At 40.3% G+C, this 13,493-nt stretch overlaps 1 pseudogene; it reads left to right on the forward strand.

The window, feature by feature from the left end:
* Nucleotides 1-5,662: 5,662 nt before the first annotated feature.
* Nucleotides 5,663-5,775, forward strand: LOC112201189 (annotated as a pseudogene).
* The last annotated feature ends 7,718 nt before the right edge of the window (nt 5,776-13,493 follow it).

Consider the following 13,493-nt stretch of genomic DNA (forward strand, 5'->3'; position numbering starts at 1 on the left):
GCACATGTAAGAAATGCTCAAGTATATGCATGTGTAAACCATGTGTCACATCAATCCACCATAATCAAATAAACACATAGAACACCTGATATAACCCACTAAACTCACATAGGTTCACTACATATTACCGCTCAAGTGTTTAAGGGCTATATGTGTTTCACTCAAAAGCAATTTCACAACACGCGCCGCCATATGCTTGCTCTTCGATCTCATCTCCGCTAAGTAACCCACAACATTTAAGATCAAGAGGTCTTTTATTTGGTTGTAATGGGGCTAAGGGCAAGTGGCTAATAGAAATGAAGGATAAGGAAATACAAAGTCCATGGAAATCGGTGAAGCAACCCTCTCTTGTAGAATATATGACTTTTGCTTTCGAATCCTAAGTCACTCACTCTAAAACCCAATATACAACCCACAAAAAAAATAAAATAATAATAAAAATAATACTAGCTAATTTTTTTTTTTTTATCACCTTTTTCTCTCTCTCTCCCTTTTTCTATTTTTCTTTTGAACTTCTTCTTCTTCTTCTTCTTCTTCTTCTTCTTTTTTTCACCCTTTTTCTTTTTTTTTTCGTTTTCTTTTCAAACAACTTTTTTTTTTTTCAAAACTTTCTTTTCTAAACAATATCACTCACCTCCACACTTATTTTTTTGTAACCTCACACTTTTGACTTTTTCTTTCTTTTGAAGCACTCAAACATAAAGTCATTCTCTCGAATCGCTTCATCAACTACCATGGAAGGGTAGGATAAAAGTGTATAGACTAGATGGGAATTTGTGGTGGTAATAAACAAAAAGGCTAAATATATACATAGGCTCAAAGTGGCAATCTAGTGGTAAATATTTTTGGGCTCATGCTTCTTTGGCCATGGTGGTATTAAGCCTAATTGCCTCAATCCTTTCTATCCCGTCATAAGCTAAAAGTAGCCTCGAGAGGTCTCAAGCAAGTTCTAGATACGCAATATTATGAAATTGTACACACATGAAAGAATAAGTGAATGAACGATGCATACACTATATTAGGCTCAAGCTCACAAATAAGGCATGCAAGTTAATCAAATCACCTATATGCTTCTCTAATTATGATGAACCAACCTAACCATAGGCTATGTGCACACATATAGTCAAGCATAGATCACATATACACTTAATCACAAAACAAATTCAAAGTCCTATATCATGCTTAATCTATTCACAATCATAACAAGTTAAGTCCATGTCTCGTCATTGGGGTTGGAAAAGACATTAACCACTAAATTCTAATTACAAAAAGTTAATCTAAATTTTTTTTTCTTATAGGCGTCCGAGCCCTCACCCCCACACTTAAAACCAACATTGTCCTCAATGTTGTAAAGTGAGCTCGAAGCTAAAATCTGTGTCGGATTTAGGCATGGGCGAAGGCACACAAATTAACTAGGAAAATGAATATCTAAATGCGGAGAAAAGTTACGGAAAACCCCCTTTGTAGAACCTCCATTGCTCACGACCTTCAGAGAAGACTAATATGAGACACCAACTTCATGGCACAAGGCCTTGACTTCCTTAACGTATGCTCCAAGCTAGCTCTAGGTGCTTATGAAAAGATCAACTCCATTTAGAACATAAATGTCCTTGAGCAATGCGTCACACAACAACCACTTCAAAGAATAAGGAAAAGAGTCCTCCATTAAGCACAAGGCCTTGACCACATCCAACACACCTCACAACTGCCCATATATTACCCTCTACAGATGGAATGAAGTGCAAAGAAGTCCAACCAACCTGAGTGAACAAAACTAGTGAGTGCAGAAAACATCCAGCAATGACTTATCTGTCTTCAAATGCCCATATCTCATACTCAGAAAGAGAAAAATAAGTTACACCACTTGGAATGGAAAGTAGACTCAAAGAATTTCTATCCACATAAAATGCGCCACCTATCTCCAACTGAAAAGAAATCTATAGCTGGTCAAAGTTGTTGATCTGTCATGAAGTCTTCTGCTGACCCTCAGTCACCAAAACAGAAATATCTGAAGCTCCAGAGGTGCAAAGAGGGTGAGACCAATGGAATATGAAACTAGACTCATAAGGTTACCCGATGGTAAAATTTCACTGAAATATAAATTCTGAGTCAAAAATCGTTGGCCTCCAAACTCACTGTTATGTTCTGCAGTTTCTGTTGTGCCCTGTTTCTGACCTCTGTCACTTAGAACACCATATCTGAAGCTAGAGAGGCTCAAATTAAGAATTGTTGTACCAGAATATAGAAAACATGCGAAGATACATCTCTGAAAAATTATAGCTCCAAATTGCTTTATATGTAGAGGGTGTAGCTTCCTAAAGTCACTCTACAGTAGCTGTCTCTGTTCTGACCTTCTTGCATTGACAACTAAATAACTTGAGTTCCAGTGGAAAAAAAAGAGGCTAAAATTGTGGCAGTACATAGTAGACACATAGAGAAACATATTCAGAAAAATTTCAACTCAAAATAGCATGTATATTTGAAACTACAGTCACCCAAATTCAACTGAATTTTCTGGACAGAACTGCTCACCGCCACATTCATTCTCCTTCACACTTTCAACTCCATACACCTCCCATCCTCCCAAAACAATGGCCAATAAGGCTTATTGATGCAAAATAAATGAGAAAATTTCAAAAGTACCTAGGGTTGCCTCCCTAGAAGCGCTTGTTTTTTAAGACCCCAAGCCGGTCTATGAAACTTGGTCTCTTCAAGGTGGTTCCTTCTTTCCACCACCACCCACACAAGCTTTGGTAGAACTAGAACCTCCACAAGATGATGCAAGAAACTTGATATTCACCGGTGTGTTCCACTCAAGAAACCGTTTCTTCTTCTTCTTGTCCAACCCACAAATCTCCCTTATTGTCTTGATTTGATTCTTTTGCTCCTCACTCAATGGGGGATCGGCATTCACATTTAGCTCATCAAGAGTAGAAATTGCAAACACTTGGCAGGGAGAGGAAGAATTAGAAACCAACGACCCTTGGTTGTGGTGTGGGACTTGGTTCAATGGGCCAAATATTCTATCTCTCTTTGCTTCACTGCCCTTGACCAAATTAATAGAAATCACACTTTTTACCACCTCCGGAGGGTAAATGGGTTCAAGCCTCTTGAGTAATACTTTTTCACCCAACACCTTCATTTTGATAGTGCCCTTTTGAACATTAATTTTTATCCCCGCGGTCGCCATGAAAGGTCTACCAAGAATGATAGGTATGTCCTTGTCACAATGAGCTCCATCAGCCATATCCAATACTACCAAATCCGCCGGTAAGTAGAACTTGTCGACCTTGATTAACACATCTTCAATGACGCCCATAGCTCTAATAATGCTTTGGTCCGCAAGTTGCAAGTATATAGGAGTAGCTTTAATAGGCCCTAGATCAAGTTTCTGAAAAGTCTTAAAAGAAATCATGTTAACACTTGAACCAAGGTCCATTAAAGCTCTATCAAAGACTTTATCACCAATAGTGCAAGAGATAATAAAGCTCCCCGGATCCTTGAGTTTTGGGGGAATCTGTCTTGGCAAGATAGCACTAACCTCCTCACAAATCTCGAACCGCTCATCATTCTTTATCTTCCTTTTGTGGGTGCAGAAGTCCTTTAGAAATTTTGCATAAACCGGCATTTGTCGAATGAGCTCAATCAAAGGTATATTGACTTGACCTTCTTCAAAATATCATGCACTTCTGACATCAAGCCAACTTTCTTCTTCTTCCCACCCTTCTTCACATTTTCCTTTCTTAGCACATTAGGGTAGGGAAGTTGAGGTTCCGGTGTGCTCAAAGTAAGAGGTGGATCAAAGGTGAGACTCCCGGTGGTGCCCCTAAGGGTAGTCACGGTCCCACTAGGGTTCTTAGCCTTCAAGGCCTCGCCTAGTGATGAATAGACCAGACCACTTCTATCACTAGAGCTACCATGAGCATGTAGGTCTTCCTCCTTATTCCTCCCCTCTTTTTAGGTTGAAGTAGATGACTCAAAATCATAGGATATGGGTCTAATATCATTAAGAACTTTCCTAGAGGTGTCATCGGCCTTAGATGGGTCCCTAGCCTTCATGGACTCACCATCTAATCTTGAGGCCGAGATATCCTCATCCCTAGAAGTGTTCTTTCTCAATAGAGCTCTTTTCTTGCCACTATCAATCAAACCATATTTTCTCGCATCATTCTCAAAGGACAAGAAACCATAACCACTATCAAGAATTGCTCCTCCGGAAGGTACATTTTCTTCCCCTCCGGCTACCTTATCCACCCCCTTATTTCTTCCTTTTGTATTCAAAGTCACATCACCCACTCCATATTTACCGGAAGGTACATTTTCTTCCCTTCCGGTCCTACCCTCCTTATAATAAAAAGAATCATGATGTGTATGCAATTGATCATCAACAACATGGCCAAGAGGTACATTTTCTTCTCTCTTGGCCCCATATGAGTGCAAATCATCATCATGCACAAATAAAGGATTTGAATGGAAACTAGAAGATGAGGGCATGTAAACATGATTATCATATACCTTTCCCGAACGTAAAGTGGTGACGGCACTGCATTCATGGACTTTTCCTCTCGGGTTTGGCTCCGGTTGTGAAGGTAGAGCTCCTTGTGGACGTTCTCCAAGCTCTCTTGCCATTTGACCCAATTGAACCTCTAACTTTCCTACACATTGTGCAAGTGAACTTTGACCTTGAGCAAGAATACTAAGAGTTTGATCGGTCTTCGCTTGGCTTTGTGTAAGAGAAGTATGACTTTGAGCTAGGGTGGCCAATATATCATCCATATGAGACTTCTTTGGTTCCGGTTGTGGTGCTTGTCTATTTTGAAATCCGGGAGGAGGATTATTTTGTGTAGGATTGGCACCTCCAAATGAATGGGAACTTTGACCAAACCCTTGAGTGTCATGTAGGGCTCCTCCATAAGCATGTGTAGCACCAAAAGATGTCCCTTGGCCTTGAGAATTGTAAGTAGATGCTTGCTGCCCAAAATGATTTTGTGCACCAAATTGTGTGTTACCATGGCCGTGGGGACCAAAAGATGAAGAATTAAGGCCTTGATTCCCTCCATATGAATGAGAACCACCTTGGTGTGCATTAGAGGACCCTCCACCATCTCTCCATGAGAAATTTGGGTGATTTTGCCAACCCGGATTATATGTTGTAGAATAAGGATCATTTCTTGGTGGCCTTTGATAAGAATTAATAGCTCTAACTTGCTCCTCAACAAATTCCGGAAATGGTGAAGCCAAGTGACAATCATGAGTAGAATGATTAGGGGACTCAAAAATCAAGCAAAGATGTGAAGAGGACGAACCACTACCTTTTTGTGCTTGAAGAAGCATCTCAAATTTCTTGTCAATCTTTGCTTCAAGCCTTTCAAGTTTAGAACTCATAACTCCATCATCTCTAGAAATATGAGAAACATCATATACACCTCTACCACGAGGCTCCATATCAACTCGGCCTCTAGATGTGGTGTGGTCATCTCTACCTCCTCTTCTCCTTTGATGATTATCCCATTGACTGGATTGTGTAGCCACTTCCTCACAAATATCCCAAGCGGCATTAGGACCTTTTTTTAGAAAATTTTCACCCGATGCATTATCCAATCTCCTTCTATCATCAATAATCAACCCATTGTAGAAAGATTCACAAAGAAGCCATTTGGTAAGTCCATGATGAGGGCAACCTAACTCAATATCCTTGAAGCACTCCCATGCATCATAAAAAGTCTCATTATCCTCTTGAAAGAACTTGGTCAAGCTATCCCGCATATAAGTAGTCCAATGATGTGGATAATATGCATTCAAGAAGACTCTTTGCATATCGGCCCAAGAGAGAATGGATCTTGGTTTAAGCTTATGAAACCATGTGCGTGCTTGATCTTTCAAAGAAAATGGGAATAATCGAAGCTTCAAACCTTCCAAAGTTAATCCTCCCAAGTGCATAGTGTAACATATGGCATCAAACTCAATTATATGATCATATGGCCTCTCACTATCCATGCCATGGAAAGTAGGTAGAATAGACAACATGTTAGGCTTGATCTCAAAGTTGGCATTTGTCGGAGGAAACAGAATGCAAGATGGAGCATTCACAATACTAGGACATGAATAATGGCTCAAGGGAAGCTCCTCCTCATCTTGTGGTTCTTGACGCTCGTTAGCCATATCTACTACTCGAATAGGAGACCTAGAAGGTGCTTGTGAGCGATGTCTTGGTCTCCTAACTCTCCTTGTTGGTCTTCCTCTAGGTAGTCTTTGCAAAGCACAACCACTTCTCAAATTGATAGGTAATAGAGTGTCGCTCATATACCTACGAAGAACCAATACGAAATCGAGTATCTCAATAACCAAAATATAAGCAAGATAAGCACCAATTCAACTCACGAAAAATTGACAAGTAATTAGAGGGGTAAGAAGAGAATGAAAAACAACTAGTACTAAATTTGACTAAACTAACCGAAGAAATGAAAAATCAAAATAAAAAAATAACAACTAAACAAAGAAACAAGAGATAAAAATAAAAATAAAAATAAAAGTATGCTAAAAGTGACCCAAAATGTCAATTACCAAGAGATTAAGATCCAAATACCCTAATCCCCGGCAACGGCGCCATTGACTTGATACACATTTACGCAAACGTACGTATCGTGTCAAGATAGAAAAATATTGTGCCCAAAGTTATCGTACCACGGGGATTAGTGGCTAACCCACAATCCTTGGGTAGTCGGTGCTAAAGTCACTAAGCAAACAAAAGGAAAAGGAAAAGAAAAAGAAAATAAATAAAAATGTTAATCTAAGGCACCAAACCCTAGCAATGCTCAGCTTTGGTTTTCACCAAAAGCCTAATCAAAACTAAGAGCCTAGTGATGACTATTTACAATGAAGTAGAAATTGTCATTCGAAATTGTGATTTTAATTTTCTAAAAGACTAAGCCAAAAACTAAATTAATAACAACAATTAAAAATGAAGAAAGAACTAAAAGAGAGATAGAATTGGGTACTAGGGATCACTCTCTAGCAATTTCAATGCAACGAACACATTTCAAGCAAACAAACATATTTTCATGAGAACCAAATCCCGTACTTAATGCCGGTCAAGGCCACTAAACCGAATTTCCTTAAGGGTATTCATATTTTCAGTTAGGACAAATATGAACTCTCTAATTCATGAGTTAGTACCTTACTAGGGCTACCAAAACATGAACTAAAAGCCTAGAGCTCTAGAAATTAGGGATTTAAGCATGCAATAGTTACAACCTAAAATTTAACGATTACTTAGTTCTCTACCTAATGCCTATTAAGGCCACTAAGTCAATTTCTCTTATTTGGTATCCATTCTTCCGGTTAAGCCAAGAATGAACTCTCTAACCCTAATCATTATGCCTTGTTAGGGCCACAACGTCTAGGATTAAAGGCGAAGGGCACAAGAAAATAGAAACTTAAGCAATCATTCTTTCTCGATTAAGCAGCTACTTGACACGCCACACTAATTACATGAAGCTAGTGAACAAAAGAACCACCAATTGTATCACACATCACAAATCTCAACACATAACAAAGAGAGTGGTTAATTCCCTAAATTCATGCATCAAGAACCAAGTAGCATAGTAATTAGAGTGCACCCATATGAAAATACATTATTTATCACTTGAAAAATATGTCAATTACATTAAAATTGAGCTAGAGTTAGAAACCCTAGCCCCCAAAAGTAACTACTCACAACCCATATTCATGAACATCAAAATTACAAAATACAAATAGCAAAGAGTAGAGAAGTATACGAGAAAACAAGGATAGTCACAAATAGCTATAATGCTAGCATGACTAGCCTTGAATTACAATACCACAAAATACCCAAATCTTGAATCTTGTAGAAATTGAGCCCTTGATGGATCCTTGAAGCTTTGGGTGAGTAGCTCTCTCAATATCCAAAAGAAAACTAAACAAAATAAGAAACATGGAAGGGAAGGAGGGAAAGGGAGCAGCCCAAAGGACTGCCCCCTACGGCTACTGTTGAAGGAAATGAATCTCTTCTAGGGTGAGGACGTGAGGTGTGTGTGTGTGTGTGTGTATATATATATATATATATATGGCTGGGATCATATTTGTGGCAGGAAGAGAACAGGAAAGATGATAAGAAGTAGTTGAGGTGGCAGCAGTGGCGGAGCCAGGATCCGAGAGTTGTCTAGGCTAATTAGAAGTCCAATAATTTTTTTTTTTTTTTTGAGGTTTGGAACCCAGTAGGAGGCTCATCCTCACGCCTTTATTATTTTCAATCAAAACATACAACGGAGGGGACATAAGACCAAACTCCGTAAATTAAAAACTACAAGCTAAAGAATATAAAGTTAGTAACACTAACCAGATGGAAAGGGCATCAACACTCAACAAGTCAACATCAGTCAATTAAGTCCAAAAACGCTACATTAGTTAGCCTCATAATATCAAATAGCTCCCCTTCTTTCTACAGTTCAGTCTCATATTATCTACACAAATGCCATACACAAGCAAGACAGATTTAAAAGAGATAGCCGAGTAGCCGACTAAGCCGAGTGAAATAAACTCAAAAGGCCAAAACCGATATTCCCTAATTCCTAAACAAATCCAACAATCCCAATCATCAACTTATACCCAAAACTCAAAATCCCAACTCACAATTCATGGAGCCATGGAGGCCAAAAGCCCAGAACTCTTCCAGAAACCCAGGTAATCAGCCAATCACTCGGTCACTCCAGTCTGCAACTTTGCAAGAAGCAAAGAATCTCCTCAAATCTGCAAATCGAACAAGATACCCAGTGAAATGGAATATACCCAGTGAACCCACATTAAGAAAATCGAACAAGATACAAAATTGGCGTAAAGGAGACTAGGAGAGTCAGGAGAGTGAGAGAAACCTTGGGCAGTTGGGCATTAGATCGGGCAATGGAAGGGAGAGGTGGAAATTGGAGAAGAAAATGCAGAGCTGCCGGCCGCGGAGGGTCTGATACTCTGATATTTCCGATAAGTGAAAAATAGGCAAGGACTGAGGAGGCGAAGAGAGGAGAGAACTCGAAACTCGAAGCAGTCGACGTCTCGAAGCTGTGGCTGGGGGAGAACACGGCTTTACCTCCCTATTCTTTTTTTTTCTTTGGGTATAGGCTGAAATTATATATATATATATATATATATATATATATATATATATAAACTTGGTCATTTTTTGCCCAAAAAACTGTCTAGGCTTGAGCCCATATAGCCCACCATGTAGATCCGCCCCTGGGTGGCAGCATATGAGTGGCCAAAGAGAAAATAAATTAAATGAATTAAATGAGAATTGAAAGAGGATCACATCACGTGCAGCCATGTAGGTGGAGCAGCCCATCTTTTGAATGATTAATTAGTCAATTAATCAACTAATTAAGCAGTCAATTAATCAACTAATTAAGCTGCACTTCTTCTTTTCTAATTTTCCTTCTTTCCTTTTTTTTCTTTTCTTTTCTCTCTCATCTTTTCAACAACCACAAGATATTTTCGCAAAGCACTGACATGGGTAATTAGATTTCACATCTTCATCGAAGTTGACCAATGTTGATTTTTTCGTCTTTTTGTCGGAAACTCCATTTTGCTCCAATTTTGGCGACATTTTATCTTGTTTCCACACCTCCGCTTATTTACTACAAAATATATAAAAGTGAATTAATTACATATTAATTGACATGGGGATTAACTTATTTATAGTGTTTTAGATATAATTACACGCATATAAATGCGTATAATCAGTATGCGCTCCACGCGCTAGGTTTAGCCAAAGTTTGTCGTCGTGTTCTCTAGCTCTCGCCCGGCTGCACTGCTGCATGTGCGATCGGGCGGGATGTGGGGTCTGGGATTTGGTCTGATGATTGGAGAATGGGGTGGCGAGGGTCCAAGTTATTTGGATTTCGGTTTATGGCAGTGACTGCACTGGGAGAGGGTGCGCGGCAGAAGGCAGTGTCAAACTGTGTGGCCTCGGTCGGGCTCTCGGATCTTGCAGCAGGGATGGGGGAGGACGACAGTCGGTTCGGGAAGGAAGGAAGACAATGGGTGTCTGATTTCTGGTGCTTCTCGTCATCAGGGATATGGGCACTCGAGTTTTGGGGGTGTAGTGGTAGAGGATAACAACTGCTGGTTCTCTGTCGGCAGCGTTTGTTCGACGGCGGTCGAGGTCCAAGAGCGGCCACGGAGCAACAATCTGGGAGATGGGAAGGCAACGGTGGTGCTTCCTATGCAGGAACGTGTTTGGGCTGGATCCACTATCTGGGCCCTCATTGACCTACTTTGGTTGTGGGCCTGCCTTAGGCCTAGTGGTTTTTGGGCTTGGGGCTTCACCCTAGGTCCATTAAGGTTTATTTATTTTAAAGTTGTTTGTTATTTATGCTATTTAGTATGTTTCTGCTTTTTGCAAGAAATAAGTTCCTACAATAGTTGTGTAGGACTAGTCGGGCTATGTGCATGTGTATGCACTCAAAGTGCCTTGTCTGCTCTAGGTTGGCGGCGAGTTATTTGCTTCGTCAAATGGGCGCTACCGCCTAGTGGCAGGGTGAGATTAAGTGTCGTCGGATTTATTTTTCGGCGGCAACATAGGAGGAAAGCTGTGCTAATGCTGGTAATTATGCTATGTTGTAATCGGGTTACATATCGACTTATCTTTCCGCTATGTCACTGCTATGGTAAAGCAAATGGAGTAGCTAATTGTGCACTCTTTGCTAGTTGGTGCTTGTTAGAATACAAGTCTCCTGTAGAGATTTCTGATATTATTTCAGAAAATACTCTAAATGCTTATTGTAATCAAGGGTTTAGGCTCAATGTCCCCTTGTAGTCGACAGTTTCATTAATCAAGACTTAAGGGCAGCCGCACTAGCCCTTTATTCAAAAAAAAAAAAACAAAATGAGTATAAAATATAATTTATAGTTCGTCAGAGTTCAAAATTATAGTGCTTTAATTTTGGATAATTGATTGTTGTATTCTAGAAGATGGATGCCCACTGAACGGGAAGCACAAAGGTAGGGGCAAAATTTTCTTTAGTCTAGTGAGCATCAATTGAAAAATCAAGTCAATGATTTTCTTTTCTTATACTGCTTTAATTTTTTTAGGATTGCACTCTTGCTTACAATCCTTGTCGTAACATTCATTTGTCTACAAATTCAAATACTGCACTCGTATACTAGGGCTGAAGCATTACTTTCAATCCTTATTAAAATTTCTGTTATGATTAAACATCATATATGTGATTGTTCCCCAACGTAGTCCACTTTGCACACAAGAATTAGCTAATTCGGGTGTCAATTCTCATTCCAAATCGCATAAAAATATGATTGACTAGCACTCGTCCCGGTTGTTAATTCATGGCGTAGAACCTAAATAGAGCACTTAAAAAATGAGAAAAATGAAATGTATTCATATTTTAAGACAACATAACTCAATATTAAGATTTGGCAAACATATAATGCTCGGAGGCATCATAATTATCATATTGCTAATATCCTTGTGTTCCTAACAGTCAAATTCCCAATGCTTGATCTCAGAATCCCAAAGCATACACAGAACTAGTCGAACAATCAAGGATTTCAATTCCTGACCTGATTGGAGGACATGAAATCGAAGCCCATCACTTTGAAGAACTCCAAAGAAACAGGACATCACTATTTGATTCAAGCACAGAACAGATGAAGATAATTTGATGTAGAAACAGATAAAAAAAAAATCAAAACATATATGAGGAAATGAAATTCATGAAAACCCAGAAAAACAAAAACTGAAAAAGAAGCAAATAATCAAAAAATTAGAAATACCTCCTAGCTTGTCAGGGAAGCCAATTGAAAAGAACAACTATTATAGAGGAGTACTGAAGAGATTATGATGAGTGGAGAGGGAGGATAAAGAGTGAAAAATAAAGCAATGCGGCTAGGTTAGTTTGGTTTGTTACATAAGTATAAACTGTGAGGGGTAGAGAGATGAGGGTTTCTATAGTCAAGTGTGATTTGGATTTTAACTTATTAATGGAGTCCTTAGAGGATGCGGAACCAAAATTTGATAAATTCACCAACTTTTCAGACTGTAACGAAGATTTTGCTAGGTAGCTGATGTTGGTATATATACCTTCCGGGCACAAGTATCGAAAGCACAAAGCTCATCTAACCACCTGAGAACAACAAAGTACCTATGAGCAGGGTTCTCAACCATCCCACATTGGGCGCAAAGAAACCACATCTCCATAAATCCTCTACAAATGGGTCATTACCAACACCCCGAAAAGGTAACTTTTTACTATCGCTTTCCATTATCTGTATCTTATAACGATACTGACTTAGGCATCGGAGCGTCGAAGGCCGGCACACTTGGTCTTCCCTCTGACCTGTATTTGTTTTACAGATAAACGAGACCGATCGCGATAATGACAGAGCGAGACACCCCGTGATTCCGCTGGACTAGACCTCCATCTATACAGCTAAAACATTTGGCGCTAGAAAGAGTCCCCTCGGACCCTTGCTGGCAAGACAACACACTCTACCAATGGCTACCAGCACCACCTATGCATATGATGACGATCAATCCCACGAATGGGCGGCCCGCGAGGTACAGTGCACGTTTGAATTCCTCAGCCCAAACAACGAAACACCCTCGGTCATAATGACCGACCCACCACCACAATCAAGATCGCCATGCATGACATCATGGAATCACGTGCATAGGCGGAGGCCGAACACTTTGTGGCTACAATAGGCATTAGAGAGGCGGAAAACATGGCTAACCAGAACTGCATTCTTCGCAATGCACTCTAATGCAGGGTCGCGAATAATGAAGCACTCGATAGGGCCCTGTCAACAGGAGACTCTAATACCTACCATCAGAGGTGTCAATACACCTTGGGCCTTCCTAACCACAGACCCGAGTACTGGCCTAGCTGGCACATTCATCCCACCCACAACAGAAACTTCTAGAGGTCCCGCAGGCCCCACACCAGGGAACACAGGCGCAGGTCCACAAATAGTCTACCTCAACTCACCTCTCTTCCCCAACCAGCTAGGTATAGCACCACCACCTCAACCTGTACTCGACATGGCAGGCACATCGGGCACCAATACAACCATGGCCGCCACCACTGTGCCTCTACCTGACCCCAACATAAGACTACTACTCCAAATGAGTGACACTATAGCTGCCCTACAGGCACGGATTGAGAACGCAGAAAACAGATCTGGCTGGCAACAGATAACGGCAGGGTTTCAAGGGAAGATAGGACCGTTCACACCTCGAATACAGGCCGAAAAGGGCCCACAGGAGGCAAAACCCTTCAAAATTGAGAAATACAATGGCACGCGGGACCCATATCATCACCTTGAGGTATTCCAGTCCCTACTGCATGGGACACGATACACTGACGCCATGGCCTGCCACACATTCGAAGAAACTTTAACGGACAAGGCCTTACATTAGTTCCTTAACTTGCCCACCAACTCCATCGATAGCTTTCAGGAAC

Source organism: Rosa chinensis, chromosome 4 (genome assembly GCF_002994745.2).
Source record: "Rosa chinensis cultivar Old Blush chromosome 4, RchiOBHm-V2, whole genome shotgun sequence".
Taxonomy (NCBI): Eukaryota; Viridiplantae; Streptophyta; class Magnoliopsida; order Rosales; family Rosaceae; genus Rosa; species Rosa chinensis.